Source organism: Schistocerca nitens, chromosome 2, assembly GCF_023898315.1.
Source record: "Schistocerca nitens isolate TAMUIC-IGC-003100 chromosome 2, iqSchNite1.1, whole genome shotgun sequence".
Classification (NCBI taxonomy): Eukaryota; Metazoa; Arthropoda; class Insecta; order Orthoptera; family Acrididae; genus Schistocerca; species Schistocerca nitens.
In genome coordinates, this window is record NC_064615.1 from 836,322,218 (window position 1) to 836,340,897 (window position 18,680).

The following is an 18,680-nucleotide window of genomic DNA, read 5'->3' on the forward strand; positions in this document are numbered from 1 at the left end:
GATCGATCAACCGTCAAGGCAATTCATTTCTAGACGAAAATACTCTTAAAACTACTATGATTTAATGACCTCGTTAAAACAAGTAGGTTTCTACGGGCGTAGAATTTGTAAACAACTGTAGCATTGTCAGATTGTTTTAGATATCGTGAAAGAAAATTCAGCTGCTGATTAATTTCTCTTTGATGATTACTGTTGCGTTTAGTAAACTAAAGGAAAATGCAAATAAAATATTCACTTTACTAATACAAATTAAATTCAGCTTACTACAGAACCATCACGATGGCAGTCTATCTTAATAAAGCATTAAGTTCAAAAATGGTTCAAAGGTTCAAATGGTTCAAATGGCTCTGAGCACTATGCGACTTAACTTCTGAGGTCATCAGTCCCCTAGAACTTAGAACTAGTTAAACCTAACTAACCTAAAGACATCACACACATCCATGCCCGAGGCAGGATTCGAACCTGCAACTGTAGCGGTCGCGCCGTTCCAGACTGTAGCGATGCATTAAATGTCAGTAAGACGATTGAACCTATTTTAACACGAATTAGTAGGATATTACCGACTTTTGACTTCGAAAAGATCTGTATTTACCTTATTTCCTGTATCATTCGCAAGTATTATGAAAATGTGGCATTTCATAGATAAAATTATGTATTAACAACAACAAAAAATATGTCGGCAGAAAACAAAAGTGGCATTATGAAATTGGCAGTACCGTAGGTTTTCGCTCTGACACTAAGGGTTACTGTAAGTAGCAAGACGAATTTTGCTCGAGCGTTATCTTACGATTCCCTTACTGAGTTTGTACCTGCCTGCTTGTAGGTCTACTACAAAAGAATTGAAAATCTGGCTTTCAGCGAGTTTAGAAAGGCGAACGACAGCAGCTTACACTTGGTAGCCAAGCATGTTACCTGAGAAATGGTATTTTCCCAAAGTGGGAAGACATCCTTTTGTGGTTGAATTGTTGGCAAATATCAGTCAGACGTGTGCCGTTGGTCTAAGCGTTTCGCTGTGTTGAATTTGTACCAAGGATTTTCCTGCAGGGTTTTTCTGTCCCAAATAGAGAGTTAAAGTCTCCCATTAGTATTTTCACGTCTTCTTGGTGAATTTTGCTCATAATATTTTCGATTGTGTTCCAAAATTTTTCGACATTTTTGGTGTTTTTCTTATTTTCGATGTTGGTGGGGACATGTGCATTGATGAGTGTATATTTTTTACTGGGGCTCTGAATGAGCATAGTCATCAGTCGATTGTTGATGTCTGTGATTTCTTTGACAGAGTTGATGATAGATCTGTGTTCGAGAAAAGCAATGCCGAAGATTGGTTCCCCTTTCGCCACCTTTTGTTGAATTTTGCTCTTGAAGATGCAATGGTTTCCGTAATGCAAGTTTTCATTGTCAGTTAGTTGTGGTTCTTGAAGAGCAATGGTGAGAATTTTTTGTCGGTCGATTTATTATGTGAGATTATTAGTTTTCGTATTTGGATCAATGTATCGATGTTTAGTTATAAAAAAAAAGTTCTTATATGTGTGAAATCTTAAGGGACTTAACTGCTAAGGTCATCAGTCTCTAAGCTTACACACTACTTAACCTAAATTATCCTAAGGACAAACACACACACACACACACACCCATGCCCGAGGGAGGACTCGAACCTCCGCTGTGATCAGCCGAACAGTCCATGATTGCTGCGCCCCAGACCGCTCGGCTAATCCCGCGCGGCGGGTAGTTTTCAAATGCATGTTTTCTGCTTGCAGGGAAATTTACAGGAGATCTTCAGTATTCTCTGCCGTCCTAACCTGGACTCCCCAGAATCCGAAATTCCAACTGCCGCCTGTCGACAGCCGGGTTGTGTACCACCTGGGGTAAAGTTGACTTTGCTTGCACATTTCATGTTTGCTTGTGTTTCATTGGTTTGGCCTGGGTGATTCCAGGACCGGACAGGACCACAGGGTGTTGAAGCCATTGGAAGCAAATATTTTCAGCCGAGCTCATTGAGCTAGCAGACGGTGACCAGAGTAGCGGTGGTTTTCACTCAGACGTGTCTGGATTTTGAGTTCAACGGATTGAGTAGCCGTTCAGGATTGTGTTAGTATTTGGTTCACCCCAAGTATTTGATTTCCTCGGTACCACCCATATGGGGGAGGGTTTCCCCTATCGGCCCCACGGGATTTTTATTATTATTATTATTGTCATTATGTCATCAGCAAATCCGATATGGTGCATCTTCCCACCACTGAAATAGATGTGCATTGTTCGATTCAGTATTTCCGTCACATAAATATGGGTGATAATTACGTTACATTGCTGCTAGTAGACATATATCTCACTTTTTCTTAGGCAGTTGCTACCTGTTACTGCATCATAGGAATTTATGTGCGCAGCATTGTTGCAATACAGACGTTCAGATTATCCTACTTCCGGAATTTCATTTCGATACCAGATCGTTCTAATCGGATGCAGCCAGTCAGGCTTAATGTGGATATCCGAATACGACTCTCATCTTTTGATAGACTGGGTAAATCACATTCTTAATCGGACGGTTGAATCTAGATCACTTATTTATGACAGGGCCTGAATTCTTAAACACTGTGGAAAATAATAATACAATGTGCTTATTACTAATATGTTATTTAAATATAAATATATGAACGAACGAGATAACAGTTTATTTACAGGAGCAGAGCCCCATCCATCATAGCAGAGCAGTGCGAGATTGGTTTCAGGGCCAAGAGAGGATAAAGCTGTTGCCGTTTGTTCCACGATCACCGAACATCAACCAGATAGAGAATATGTGGGCAGAGGTAACAAGGTCATTGCCATGTGGAACTACAAATGCAGGTGACCTTTGGACGAATATAGAAAACGTGTGGTGGGAAGTAAACCATCACGCTACACTGTCGACGACTTGATGAAATCAATGCCCCTACGCCTTCGAGAAATCTTACGTAATGATTATGGGTGGGTTGGTTACTAAAAGTATACTCGTCCACAAAACCCATGTGGACAATTATCTGATAGTCGGTCAAGCTTTGCTTTGTCGCAGTTCTTTTGCTTTCAGTCTCCTCCTTAAAATTCTTGCAATTCAAGGTAATTGAAAAATCACCTACTCCACGCCAACTGAGGAATTGACTGGTGCATGTATTGTTCAACACACAGTAGTTGTCACCCTCACTGGAATCAATGACTGTTTGTGTGTGTGTGTGTGTGTGTGTGTGTGTGTGTGTGTTTTCGTGTTCACGCACAATCTGAATCAATACTATTAACATTAGAGAGACAACCAACAATAAATATTGCATCAAATATGACTGTAAAGTATTTTAATGCTATGGGAAGTGACAAACTGAAGTTTTACCCAACCCACGACCTGCATATTACGTTAAGTAAGATGTATTAACTCCACAGTATCGTTAGCAGAGACAGTGCGCTCGTGTTTGGAGGCTCGCGACAAGTGCAGCAATTAGCAGTGCCCAATGCTGCCGCGATTTGTTTATGTTGACTGAGCGTGGACACTGCAGCAGACGCTTCGCCATATACAGAAAGAAATCACCTTGGCTCTGACTGCAGTGAGCGATCACTGCCTGCGTGTTCTTATAGTAACCAACATGAGACTGTACTCACAGGTGCCATGGAGCAATTGCAACGGGTATCATGTCATTAGTCATCAGAATATTAACCAGTGGTGAAATGTCCACTCTATTTGAATCCCAAGAAAATAGGAACCTTCTCACAAAGGAACGTGAGGTGTTATCAAAATTTATCCAACATACAAAAATTAACTGCAGGGCTTTCATGTATGCAGTAGTAGCACACAAGGAAATATTATGTCTTGGAAGCGTATATTTCATTTCCTCTTCTCATATAAACGCCCTTGTTTTAGTATGAAGTGAGAAAATAAACGCCGGCCGCGGTGGTCCCGCGGTTCTAGGTGCTCTGTCCGGAACCGCGTGACTGCTACGGTTCCTGAGAAGGATATCAGTCATTTCCTCTTCTCATATCATAACTTTTATTTTAGTATGTAGTAAAAAAATAAACAGTTTGAGGTTGTGATGCATAATACGACACCAGATTCTTATCGTAGGCGCTATCGGAAACGCAAAAAGCAGGGAGCTCTCCATTCTTTTGTTCAACAGTCTGCCTCCTTTCATGCATTACTCCGCTAGGAGATTCTTATTTAAGGACTTGTGGGCATCAAGTTCTTCAGCAGAACAAGCCTTATGTTATTGTGCTAATTACGGCATGGAAAAAATGCAACAAAGACGATTTCCCCTATATCAGTGGGGATATTTGCAATTGTCTGTATTCAACAATGACTGCCAGCTGCCATAACATTTCACAGAATCCATGCGGCAGGCAACACAACTTTGCGTGCACTTCAGACATCACTCAGTAAGACGTCAGGAGATGGATGGAAACGTCATATTAACGTCGCTTTCCGAGTCGTATTGAATCCAGAATGAGGTGTTATTAAGGTAGTTGAGCGTTCTAGCAATTACACTTTTTTAATTCAAATATGAGTATTCCGATAGTCAAAAGAACCCGTTAGTGTGAAACTATCGGGAACTGCATTAATATCAAACTGCAAGAACTTGAGACAAAACGTGGACTCTTCTCTTCGCTGGGTGACCTATTACTGTTATTTAGGATTCTCTCCGTCCTAGACGTAATGCAAATGGAACTTCAGAGGCGCTTTCCGCTATTCTTAACAAACATCAGCAACTTGTAATCACTGCGAGTTACAACTGCGTGATGATATGGCTAAGGTTGTCAGTAGTTGTGGTGGTGTTATGCTGTCAAACTGCTTACAGTAACGTTAATGGTGGCCCACATAATTTAGCGCTGACTACCTACTTAAGTAAAGATAGTGTTGTGGCTTCTCTTTATTTGGCCTCAGCTTGAGTAATCCGATTTAACGAACATAGTACTCCACTCGCGGGCTGCTAATAATACAGTATGACTACAGAGATCATCGTGCGGGTATTACATTAATTCTGCAATGAATTGCTTAACAAATATTGACCTCAGCTATGCAGTTGGAATGACTCATTACACAGGTACTCTATGTTACACTTGGTTAAGGGATCGGTTCGCTGCAATCCTACTTCTACTGTTCGTAAATACTTGTATACTTCATAGATGGTTCAAATGGCTCTTAGCACTATGGGACTTAACTTCTGAGGTCTTCAGTCCCCTAGAACATAGAACTACTTAAACCTAGCTAACCTAATGACATCAGACACATCCATGCCCGAGACAGGATTCGAACCTGCGACCGTAGCGGTCGCGTGGTTCGAGACTGTAGTGCCTAGAACCGCTCGGCCACCCCGGCCGGCATACTTGTATACTGACCATTCGTTATTTGACTAAATATGAACTACAATCTGATTCGCATATATATGACATGGGTTAGCGCCGGCACAAAGCAGTGACTAAGGGTTGGATGCCGTTGAAGTCACATTACACTGATGGCAAGACAAATGTTCGCAAATCATCTCTATTGTCTCAAAAAACAATTGCATCTTAAATATCCAAGGACCGACGTCCACACTGTCACAGCGCATTGAAATACAGCTAAGACGGCAGATGAATATTTGTGACCGACTGGGCTTTGAACCTGGACCTCCTGCTTATTAGACAGACATGCTGATCACTGCACTATTATTTTTTTAAAAAAGTTTGAGAAGACTTTCAGCACCAGGTAGGCGGAGGCAAAGAGGGCAGGGGTCGAAGATCCGAGGGCTGGCCTCAATGCCTCCCCCATACCTGTCACTGAGCAGCTGCATTATTCCCATGTATTCCATGGGACCCTTACCAGGTTGGATTAATAGAAGAGATAGACATGATCCAGCGAAAAGCAGCGCGATTCGTCATGGGGACATTTAGTCAGCGCGAGAGCGTTACGGAGATGCTGAACAAGCTCCAGTGGCGGACACTTCAAGAAAGGCGTTACGCAATACGGAGAGGTTTATTATCGAAATTACGAGAGAGCACATTCCGGGAAGAGATGGGCAACATATTACTACCGCCCACATATATCTCGCGTAATGATCACAACGAAAAGATCCGAGAAATTAGAGCAAATACGGAGACTTACAAGCAGTCGTTCTTCCCACGCACAATTCGTGAATGGAACAGGGAAGGGGGGATCAGATAGTGGTACAATAAGTACCCTCCGCCACACACCGTAAGGTGGCTCGCGGAGTATAGATGTAGATGTAGATGTTTGCACCCATATACACCTTTAAATTGTGGAACAAAATTGAAGTAGTAATTAAGGTAAAATAAATTACAGATTGCCGCCTGCAACGGTGTGCGTTCCTTGTAGAACATAACTTATAACAGTAAAAAGGGTGACGGAAAAATACATAACAAACATTCATTCAGAAATATATTCACAATTTAAGTTATTTTGCACTGATGCATATGAGGTCTGTAAGGAAGCCATATATTTTTCAACAAATGAAAAAAATTCGAAGCCGGAGGAGTTTTGCCAAATTAGAACTGTTCTGATTTCAGAACCAACGTAAAAGAATATTCCAGGAATAAAAAAAGTGAAAGAATAGTATTCTGCTTCTAATAAAAAAAACTGTCCACCTCTTCGTAGCCCACATAAAGCAATAGATAAAAAAATTTGAAACCATTCCTTTAATTTGTTATTCTTCTTCAGCGTAAAATGTTCTTCTGCAATATAAAACATGTACTCTTCTAAGTTCTGTTTGTTACGACGTAAAACACAAACTGTCCCAGAAGCTACGAATAATTGTTATTCTCTGCGAACGGGTAACATTTCCAGTAGGGTTGTAAAGCTTCAGTTATCGGTATATGACTTTCTGCGGTTCTGTTGATAGTGCTAATTTCTTCCTAGTCCAGTTCCAAATTCTGATTCTATTTTCACATAAGAAGATGTGCGCTACAGTTTCTACAAGCCGACATTTGTCGCAGTATGGAGATGGTCTCAATTTGATTTTCCATAATCGTTCCGCTGAGGGTGTGGATTCCTTTACAACGTCGCACCATACGGCACTGACTCTATAGTTGGTAGAATTTTATTGTTGATATTTTTCCAGACGTTCTTCCAGTTTTTTGTATGTTAATTTACCGGAATTGGTTTGTGAAGACGATGTCTGGTAATATAATCATAGACGGTTCTAGTGTTGGTTTGAGCTGGTGGAAGTCTTATACAGCTCCAATCGCCATAATACTTTCGGACGTAATCTAGGCTGGCATACTACATTAACAGGAGCGTTCCTATCCCCAGGATCTAACGAGAGGAACAGAAGTTTCGTGATGCCTGTCTTAGTGGCATGTATTAGTTTAAAAGCACGTCTTTAATTCCAAGTCCTCCGTTTTGCCTCTGCAATGATATTTTGTTTCTACTCATACCAAGAGGCTACAGCAAATATTTCATGTGCAGTGACCTGCAGTATCCGTAAGACTGCTGCGACATGATATATTTTGCTAAGCATGTATGTATTTATAAAGTGAACTTTCTGCAGTCGGTCTAACAATCGCATGTCACGGTCCTTCAACATGGCTCCGATGAGATTAAGTTTCCGCTCCCATTTGTTCGTGGCCATGCGCTTGGGATTCGCCCTTAACCTCAAGCCGAGTTGGAGTCTCTTTTCAGTTACATCTAACCAGTGCGCACCTGTTGCACTATTGTAAGAACCGAGTTGCAGGTTCATTTAGCTACAAGAATGCGTATGTTCCTCCAGCATGACGGGTCTCCTGGACATTCTAGTCGTCAGGTCACACATTATCCAAACCTAACATTTCCCGGAAGGTGGATCATTAGATATGGGCACTTTTCTTGGCCTTCAAAGTCCTCGGACCTTATCTATTTGGATTTTTGCCTGCGGGGATGGTTAAAGGTGAAGTCTACAAATAAAAAGTAAACCCAAGAGCCGATTTGATCGTTCGGGTTATGAGTAGTGCAGCCCTCATAAAAGAACGCAAAGACGACCTCAGTAGAGCTACACGTGGTGTTATCAAGAGAAGTCAAATGTAGATTGAAGTTGGTTGGTGAATTTTGGAGAATCAACTTTCAATCTCCTCATTTGCCTTTGCTTTGACTTTGTTAGCGTTACGTACTGACAGCTGTATCTCTGTACTCAATAGAAAGTGGACGCATTTATATGGAATTTTTTTCGTCTGTACTAGCACCTGCTAAAATATGTACTATTCCTCCTGAAACACCCTGTATATGGATATATGTGTGGTGTCTGTTCTTTCGGACATGTCCGAAAGAAAATGTTTCATGGCATTCTGCAACGACCCTCGATCTAGTTACAGGGGCTGATAGAGATTTCAGAGCTGCTTGGCTGTCTGAATAAAAGTAGAATCTACGATTTGCACATGCTGACAGAAAAAAACGTGTAATACTGTGGCCATCATCCCTAAAGAGATTCCAGGTTGTACACAAGACCTGTTACTTTCATCTGTTTTCGACCTGTCAGTAAACCACTATATTATGTCTCCTGCACGGTGTTGTGGTTCGTTTTTCCACTGCTCCCAGCTTCCAAATGTTACGTGGCAAAGTTTATTGAAACAGCTAGAAGTTACTGTGTAGTTAGTCGGCATTTCCCCAGCCATCGCCTTACTTATTTGGGATTCCGCATATTCTAACTATATCCAGTTATTTCCAATTTTTAGCCTTTATGTCCCTGCCGCTGCCTCCATTTTAAGCCACAGGTATAAGGCGGGCATGTCTAGCATAATATCCATTCCAAGAGTGGATGTCCTGCTAATTCCATCTGTTTGTGAAAGCAGGCCAGTCTCTGCACTTTGCCAGACTCCCTAGCAGCCACCTTCTGTTCGACTTTGTTCATATTATAAGCCAATAAATTGTCATTGGTCTTTTTGCAGGGATATATATCCAGTACGTACTGGGTTTAGACCCCAGTTTACCCTTCAGCAGCTTCTAGTGCTTATAAGATTATCTTTTGCAGTGGAAAATATTCTTTATGTGAGGTGTTCATAATAGTTTTCCATCCAGGGCTACCTCTAGATACAGTACAACCCTCTCTAAAGTTTCATCGAGAAACATAATTTTTCAGTATGTGTGCTGGACATGCTTCCCCATAAATAATACTACACCAATTTTCGTGGGGCTCGTCTTTAAATACTTTTTCACAATGTTCAGTGCACATAGCTTTAACAGTACTAGCAAATTTTCTAAGTTTTACTGTGAATAGATCGTCTACTTATTCTTTTCAAGAGTAGTCCCCCGCATTCAGCTCATCTATGAGCTCATTCACCACTAGGTTCTTCATCTCTAACCATTTACTCGAAGGTCGTATTACTCGACATCCAGGACGATGCAGAGAGCATCCAGACAGGGTAGTGCTTTTTCCACCTTCCCAACAAGTTGGTGAAGTGTTACTTCACATGATTTGCTTCGCAAATAGTATGAAAATGTTACAGTTCATAGATAAAATTATGTATTCACAACAACAAAAAATATGTCGGCAGAAAACAAAAACGTGGCATTATGAATTTGACAGGCTCGAAAGGCGAACAGAGGCAGCATGCACCTGACAGGCAAGCACGTTACCTTTTTTTATTTTTATTTTTTTTTACAGTAAGGAACTGAAAAGTAGTAAGTGCACTCGTTGCGTCGAGTTGGGGACGCACATAACTAAAAACATGCTAATGGTTGTAGAAAAAGGTTAAAGAAAGAGAGCAAAGTGCGGGGCTAAGGAAACCATCAAACAAAACCGAAGGGTGGAATCCATACCACCATTAACCAGTGCTGCATCTTGCACCGGATGGGAAACAAAAACTACAAAGACCTTTTCGCACCGGGGACTAAAAGAGGAAATGGGGCAAATACTGCTACAGGGTGTGCGGGTTCACGACGAAACTCTCCATCTGCTGTATCATCCAGGTATGACTTCTCGTAATGACCAAGGTAGATCCCACGTTGTACCGTGTAGTGTTCTATGATCGTCTTGTAATTTTAGCTTCTCTTACCCGTGATGTTCCAGCTACGTGGAGGGTCGTGGAACGCACTCCACAAATAATTGGAAAAATATTGTCGATACTTCGGGTTACGAGCGCTTTCACACACGGATGGAATTAGCAGGGCATCCACTCTTGGAATGGATATTATGCTAGACATGCCCGCCTTACACCTTGGCTATCGGAATACTCATATGCGAATTAAAAAAGTGTAATTGCTAGAACGCTCAACTACCTTAATAACACCTCATTCTGGATTCAATACGACTCGGAAAGTGACGTTAATTTGACGTTTCCACCCATCTCCTGAAGTCTTACTGAATGAAGTCTGAAGTGCACGCACAGTTGTGTTGCCTGCCGCATGGATTCTGTGAAGTGTTGTGGCAGCTGGCAGTCATTGCTGAATACAGACATTTGCAAATATCCCCACTGCTTTAAGGGAAATCGTCTTTGTTGCAGTTTTTCCATATCGTAATTAGCACAATAACATAAGGCTCGTTCTGCTGAAGAACTTGATGCTCCCAAGTCCTTAAATAAGAATCTGCTTGCGGAGTAATGCATGAAAGGAGGCAGACTGTTGAACAAAAGAATGGACAGCTCCCTGCTTTTTGCGTTTCCGATAGCGCCTACGATAAGAATCTGGTGTCATATTATGCTTCACAACCTCAAACTGTTTATTTTCTCACTTCATAGTAAAACAAGGGCGTTTATATGAGAAGAGGAAATGAAATATACGCTTCCAAGACATAATATTTCCTTGTGTGCTACTACTGCATACATGAAAGCCCTGCAGTTAATTTTTGTATGTTGGATAAATTTTGATAACACCTCACGTTCCTTTGTGAGAAGATTCCTATTTTCTTGGGATTCAAATAGAGTGGACATTTCACCACTGGTTAATATTCTGATGACTAATGACATGATACCCGTTGCAATTGCTCCATGGCATCTGTGAGTAGAGTCTCATGTTGGTTACTATAAGAACACGCAGGCAGTGATCGCTCACTGCAGTCAGAGCCAAGGTGATTTCTTTCTGTATATGGCGAAGCGTCTGCTGCAGTGTCCACGCTCAGTCAACATAAACAAATCGCGGCAGCATTGGGCACTGCTAATCGCTGCACTTGTCGCGAGCCTCCAAACACGAGCGCACTGTCTCTGCTAACGATACTGTGGAGTTAATACATCTTACTTAACGTAATATGCAGGTCGTGGGTTGGGTAAAAATTCAGTTTGTCACTTCCCATAGCATTAAAATACTTTACAGTCATATTTGATGCAATATTTATTGTTGGTTGTCTCTCTAATGTTAATAGTATTGATTCAGATTGTGCGTGAACACGAAAACACACACACACACACACACACACACACACACACACACACACACACACACACACACACACACACAAACAGTCATTGATTCCAGTGAGGGTGACAACTACTGTGTGTTGAACAATACATGCACCAGTCAATTCCTCAGTTGGCGTGGAGTAGGTGATTTTTCAATTACCTTGAATTGCAAGAATTTTAAGGAGGAGACTGAAAGCAAAAGAACTGCGACAAAGCAAAGCTTGACCGACTATCAGATAATTGTCCACATGGGTTTTGTGGACGAGTATACTTTTAGTAACCAACCCACCCATAATCATTACGTAAGATTTCTCGAAGGCGTAGGGGCATTGATTTCATCAAGTCGTCGACAGTGTAGCGTGATAGTTTACTTCCCACCACACGTTTTCTATATTCGTCCAAAGGTCGCCTGCATTTGTAGTTCCACATGGCAATGACCTTGTTACCTCTGCCCACATATTCTCTATCTGGTTGATGTTCGGTGATCGTGGAACAAACGGCAACAGATTTATCCTCTCTTGGCCCTAAAACCAAATTCGCACTGCTCTGCTATGATGGATGGGGCTCTGCTCCTGTAAATAAACTGTTATCTCGTTCGTTCATATATTTATATTTAAATAACATATTAGTAATAAGCACATTGTATTATTATTTTCCACAGTGTTTAAGAATTCAGGCCCTGTCATAAATAAGTGATCTAGATTCAACCGTCCGATTAAGAATGTGGTTTACCCAGTCTATCAAAAGATGAGAGTCGTATTCGGATATCCACATTAAGCCTGACTGGCTGCATCCGATTAGAACGATCTGGTATCGAAATGAAATTCCGGAAGTAGGATAATCTGAACGTCTGTATTGCAACAATGCTGCGCACATAAATTCCTATGATGGAGTAACAGGTAGCAACTGCCTAAGAAAAAGTGAGATATATGTCTACTAGCAGCAATGTAACGTAATTATAACCTATATTTATGTGACGGAAATACTGAATCGAACAATGCACATCTATTTCAGTGGTGGGAAGATGCACCATATCGGATTTGCTGATGACATAATGACAATAATAATAATAATAAAAATCCCGTGGGGCCGATAGGGGAAACCCTCCCCCATATGGGTGGTACCGAGGAAATCAAATACTTGGGGTGAACCAAATACTAACACAATCCTGAACGGCTACTCAATCCGTTGAACTCAAAATCCAGACACGTCTGAGTGAAAACCACCGCTACTCTGGTCACCGTCTGCTAGCTCAATGAGCTCGGCTGAAAATATTTGCTTCCAATGGCTTCAACACCCTGTGGTCCTGTCCGGTCCTGGAATCACCCAGGCCAAACCAATGAAACACAAGCAAACATGAAATGTGCAAGCAAAGTCAAGTACACAAGTCAAGTCAAGTCAAGTACACAACCCGGCTGTCGACAGGCGGCAGTTGGAATTTCGGATTCTGGGGAGTCCAGGTTAGCACGGCAGAGAATATTGAAGATCTCCTGTAAATTTCCCTACAAGCAGAAAACATGCATTTGAAAACTACCCGCCGCGCGGGATTAGCCGAGCGGTCTGGGGCGCAGCAGTCATAGACTGTTCGGCTGATCCCAGCGGAGGTTCGAGTCCTCCCTCGGGCATGGGTGTGTGTGTGTGTGTGTGTGTGTGTGTGTGTGTTTGTCCTTAGGATAATTTAGGTTAAGTAGTGTGTAAGCTTAGAGACTGATGACCTTAGCAGTGAAGTCCCTTAAGATTTCACACATATAAGAACTTTTTTTTAATAACTAAACATCGATACATTGATCCAAATACGAAAACTAATAATCTCACATAATAAATCGACTGACAAAAAATTCTCACCATTGCTCTTCAAGAACCACAACTAACTGACAATGAAAACTTGCATTACGGAAACCATTGCATCTTCAAGAGCAAAATTCAACAAAAGGTGGCGAAAGGGGAACCAATCTTCGGCATTGCTTTTCTCGAACACAGATCTATCATCAACTCTGTCAAAGAAATCACAGACATCAACAATCGACTGATGACTATACTCATTCAGAGCCCCAGTAAAAAATATACACTCATCAATGCACATGTCCCCACCAACATCGAAAATAAGAAAAACACCAAAAATGTCGAAAAATTTTGGAACACAATCGAAAATACTATGAGCAAAAATCACGAAGATGACGTGAAAATACTAATGGGAGACCTCAACTCTCTATTTGGGACAGAAAAACCCTGCAGAAAAATCATTGGTACAAATTCAATACACCGAAACTCTTAGACCAACGGCACACGTCTGACATATTTGCCAACAATTCAACCACTAAAGGATGTCTTCCCACTTTAGGAAAATACCATTTCTCAGGTAACATGCTTGGCTACCAGGTGTAAGCTGCTGTCGTTCGCCTTTCTAAACTCGCTGAAAGCCAGATTTTCAATTCTTTTGTAGTAGACCTACAAGCAGGCAGGTACAAACTCAGTAAGGGAATCGTAAGATAACGCTCGAGCAAAATTCGTCTTGCTACTTACAGTAACCCTTAGTGTCAGAGCGAAAACCTACGGTACTGCCAATTTCATAATGCCACTTTTGTTTTCTGCCGACATATTTTTTGTTGTTGTTAATACATAATTTTATCTATGAAATGCCACATTTTCATAATACTTGCGAATGATACAGGAAATAAGGTAAATACAGATCTTTTCGAAGTCAAAAGTCGGTAATATCCTACTAATTCGTGTTAAAATAGGTTCAATCGTCTTACTGACACTTAATGCATCGCTACAGTCTGGAACGGCGCGACCGCTACAGTTGCAGGTTCGCATCCTGCCTCGGGCATGGATGTGTGTGATGTCTTTAGGTTAGTTAGGTTTAACTAGTTCTAAGTTCTAGGGGACTGATGACCTCAGAAGTTAAGTCGCATAGTGCTCAGAGCCATTTGAACCATTTGAACCTTTGAACCATTTTTGAACTTAATGCTTTATTAAGATAGACTGCCATCGCGATGGTTCTGTAGTAAGCTGAATTTAATTTGTATTAGTAAAGTGAATATTTTATTTGCATTTTCCTTTAGTTTACTAAACGCAACAGTAATCATCAAAGAGAAATTAATCAGCAGCTGAATTTTCTTTCACAATATCTAAAACAATCTGACAATGCTACAGTTGTTTAAAAATTCTACGCCCGTAGAAACCTACTTGTTTTAACGAGGTCATTAAATCATAGTAGTTTTAAGAGTATTTTCGTCTAGAAATGAATTGCCTTGACGGTTGATCGATCAAGAGCGGGAAAGGTAATATTTTACGAATATATGACGAGAGATACAAGTGCTTGAGAGAGGACTTCCCTAACAATAAAAGTGACTGAGGGACGACTTTCCTATCAATCTGCTGGATAGTTTTGTTTCTCCAGAGTGAGTTATCATGCAGTAGCAAAGGTGATGTAGTTTTGTTGCTCGACTTTCTTACACTGCGACCGAAAGGGGTCTCAGTTGTTGACAACAAATTCCAGCTGTGTTGCACACACCCCTTGGGGCAGAATTTGTGGTCCAAAACACACTTTTGGAACTATCAAATGTAAAATATTATGTTCACACTACTCTTTGCTCTAGTCTACGTCTTTTGGTGGGGCTCAGACTTTCATTTTTTCTTAGGAAGTTAACGATAAAGGCATCATAACACGTCACCAGTAACAGTACTGCAAAGGAATGCTCAATGAGCGACCTGATGACGTTCAATAATAGTCACTCCGTTGTCAGGTGTGGTCACTTTTATTGGCCACCTTATGTGAACGAATCGGACTTAGTCTCTGTGGCGGCCGGTCGGCGGTCAGTTTTTATGTCTAAGACTCTACGTTTCAGCAGGTGTTTATCAGCCAGGCTGGGGATGATGCGATTCTGTAACATATCGGCGCACCCTTCACCCGTCACGGTAGCAGTTACAAAACCAGAATCACTCATTTCCTCGAAGAAGAAAGGCCCGATAACGGTAGATGTGGTAAATCCAACACATACTGTGACTTTCTCGTCGTGCAATGGAGTTTCCACGACAGTTCTAGGATTTTGGGTAGCCCATATTCTGCAGTTATGGGTTGACAGACCCCCGGAGCGTGAAATGAGCTTCGTCGATCCACAACACGTTACTCAACCAATCGTCATCTTCCGCCATCTTTTGAAATGCCCACACCGCAGATGCCCTCCGCTTCACTAAATCGCCAGGTAACACTTCATGATGCCGATGGATTTTGTACGGATAGCATCGGAGGGTACGCCTAAGTGCCAGCCAAACAGTAGTGTATGGAATACCGGTGCGACGTGCGACTGCACGAGCGCTGACTTCCCCGTGCATAGATGAACCCGCTACAGTCACCATTTCTTCATTTCTTCCTGAACTGTCTCAGCAGCATTACGCCTAGTGCTCGGTCGGTCACTACGGGGTCTATCGTCTAAACAACCCGTGGCTTCGAACTTCGAAATCATTCTCGCCACAGCTGCATTTGTCAAGGGACGTTCACCCGTTCGAATCCTCATCGTATGGCGATAGTATCGTAACGCTGAACTAGCACATTCCCCATTCTGATAATACAGATTCACTAAAAGCGCAGGTAACGTCAACATGCTGCGACTGCTGGCGCATCTGATTCTCTCTCTCATTACAGCTCCTTTTATACACAATTGTCATGTGCAGTCACTGAGATTTTGCTGTCCAGCGCCATCTGTCGGACATTTTGTGAACTATGTTTTTTTTTTGTTCTAATAAACCCCATGTCATTCCAAGCATGTGTGTCAACTTTTACCTCTCTATCTACATTATTCCGTGGTTTATTAAGTTTTCAAATTTATACTGACTTTTTGATCACGGTACATTATTTATATCTGTTATCCTGTTTCCCCATGTAGTGAAATCTGTACCATTTTTCGTCAGAAATATACCACTGCACCTTTACAACGTACATAATGCGCTTCACGTCGCCCACCATTGCCTGTAATTATCCCTGTTCCCAAGCAACTGTCAAGCAGTCTATTTCAGTAAGACACCTTCCAGGATTCGGCGAAACGACATCCGACTTCTTTTACGCTGACTGGGTAGCGGCGAGAACAGGCCGGGTGATCCCATATCTAGCGGCAGGAGGGCGCGACAGCTGCCGTGACACGGCAGTAGCTGCCACCTGCGCTGGCAAGTCTATCTCCGGAGCGACGGGTGGGTAGGATGGGTGGAGTGAGGCGCGCACTGCATCTCGCGAATTAGCTCGCGCCGCCACTCCGGGCCGTCCCTATCCGCCTCACACCTCCACCCGCCGCCACCCCCGCCGCCCGCACCCAGGGCTTCTTGCCACTGGATGGCGAGGGCGAAGGGAGAAGGGCGAATATCCCGGCAGTTTGTGCCGCCGTCAGGGGCAGGCGCGCCGTCGCCAGACAAAAGCGTCGCGCCGCGGCAGCAGCGGCAGGGCTGACAGTGGCTGGGTGGGTCTCCGCGGCCTCTCCCATCAGCCGGGCGGGCGCTGCCTCCACACTCAAAGATTCGCCCCTCACCTCCGGTGTGAGCAGTGCTCTCCGCAAGGTCTACAGCAGAAAGACGAATAACTTAAAAAAAAATGTCCGAGTGGGAGTAGGACACGCGCACTCAGGGTTCCATAAAAACTTAATTATTTGTATGTGTACGTACGGTTTATCCGTCCTGGGAATCTAGATTTTTGCCTTTTATCGATATCGACACTGCCAGGAAGAATTGATCCGTGAGGTGAATGAGCTCAAGTTAGGATGTTTTTCCTATGTGTTGTAATGTCGCCACAGCAAATACCCTCTACCACGCACCAATTAATCATTTTCAATCAAACCATCCACATTCATTCACTTTGGAAAAGTTATCTGATCTGATTTTCTCGTAATATATGCAGCGACAGCTCGTCGACGCCAAAGTATTTTCTAATGCATTATTCTTTGAAATAACAGAGATGCATATATGCATTCTCCATTGTTGTTAAAGTGGTAACTGGGACAGCTTCTTGAGTATCTGTTGAAGGATTGACGTGTTTCTGAGAGATACATATTCTGCTTCTCTTCTCGCTAAAGCGAGCCAATTAACATTTGTGCCGCTAGCGGTGTGTTTTGAAGAGAAAGAGATTGTAAAAGGAAAATAATTAAGGCGTGGAATCACCGGAGATCTGGACATGTAATGGAGATGGATTTAATACACGATTTCCTCCATAAATAAGGTTTGTGACTTTTTTATTCTGGAGTGAATGGACGAATGAGTTTTTTCTGAATCATTTGTTGATCACGTTGGCCCTGTAATTAGTGGGGAAGTTTCAGCTGTGTCGAAGAGAGCCTGCAATCACTGCGTCTGTGTTATATCGTCCAAATAGGCTTCGTACACATCTGGAGTTCGCAATATTTCGTAAAAGGAACAAATTCTCCAAACGATTGATTCTCCCGACTGACTGCAGTGTTTAACACTAATAATAAATGTAAAGATCTCTTACAACAAGCCTGCCGCTGATTACCAAGACGAAGGACTCCACCAAAGATTCTATTTGGCTGTTTCCTTTTATCACTATATCACGTAATGAAATATTATATTAAAAACTGTACACAGATAGGGGAGAGAAAGAGAGAGAGCGAATGAAAATAGAGATAATACTAATAATCCTGCATTAGTCTAATTTTTCGCCTGTCTTATCACGGATCGGCCAAGAACTGGGAGGGCCTTACTTTACTGTATAGACTTATGTGTGAAGGTGAAGGGATCTTAAAGACAACAGATACACGTCTATACAGACAAGACATTACACAGAGATAGCGGCTAGCTGCATTGATAATCTATTCTTAGATTAAAGAGACGGCAACTTATTATCAGAACATTAAAATGTTAAAGTGTGGTTGTGAGATTTCCTCTGTTCCTTATAACGAGCCACTCCCTCACTATTTTTCCTTTTCAAGGCTACTTGAAACCACTTTGGTAGGTACTCAGCGAGCGCACAGGATAAGGTTATGATTGTGGATGGAGCCGTAAACAATTACTGTGAGTTGCACAATCAAACACACAATTTTATTTTTCTAAGAATCACTCATTTACACATTGCTTTAAAAGACCACAAGTCAACAATACAACTGAAGGCCTAGTTAAAGAACTTGAAATGCTTTCTTGGCTGAAGGCCCAAAACCACACCAAAGCAAGAACGGCTGAAGGCCTGGCTTAGAATTCAAAAGCAATTAAAAATAGAAGGTATTTTTAAAAAAATATGCAATTGAAAACAATTAGCGGCTGTAGGCCTACACTACACGTCTCAAGGACAACTACAATTAAAACACATTAATAAACAATTTTTCCCAACCAAGAAACTTCTTTTTAAACTTACAACAGAATGGCCGAAAGCCTAA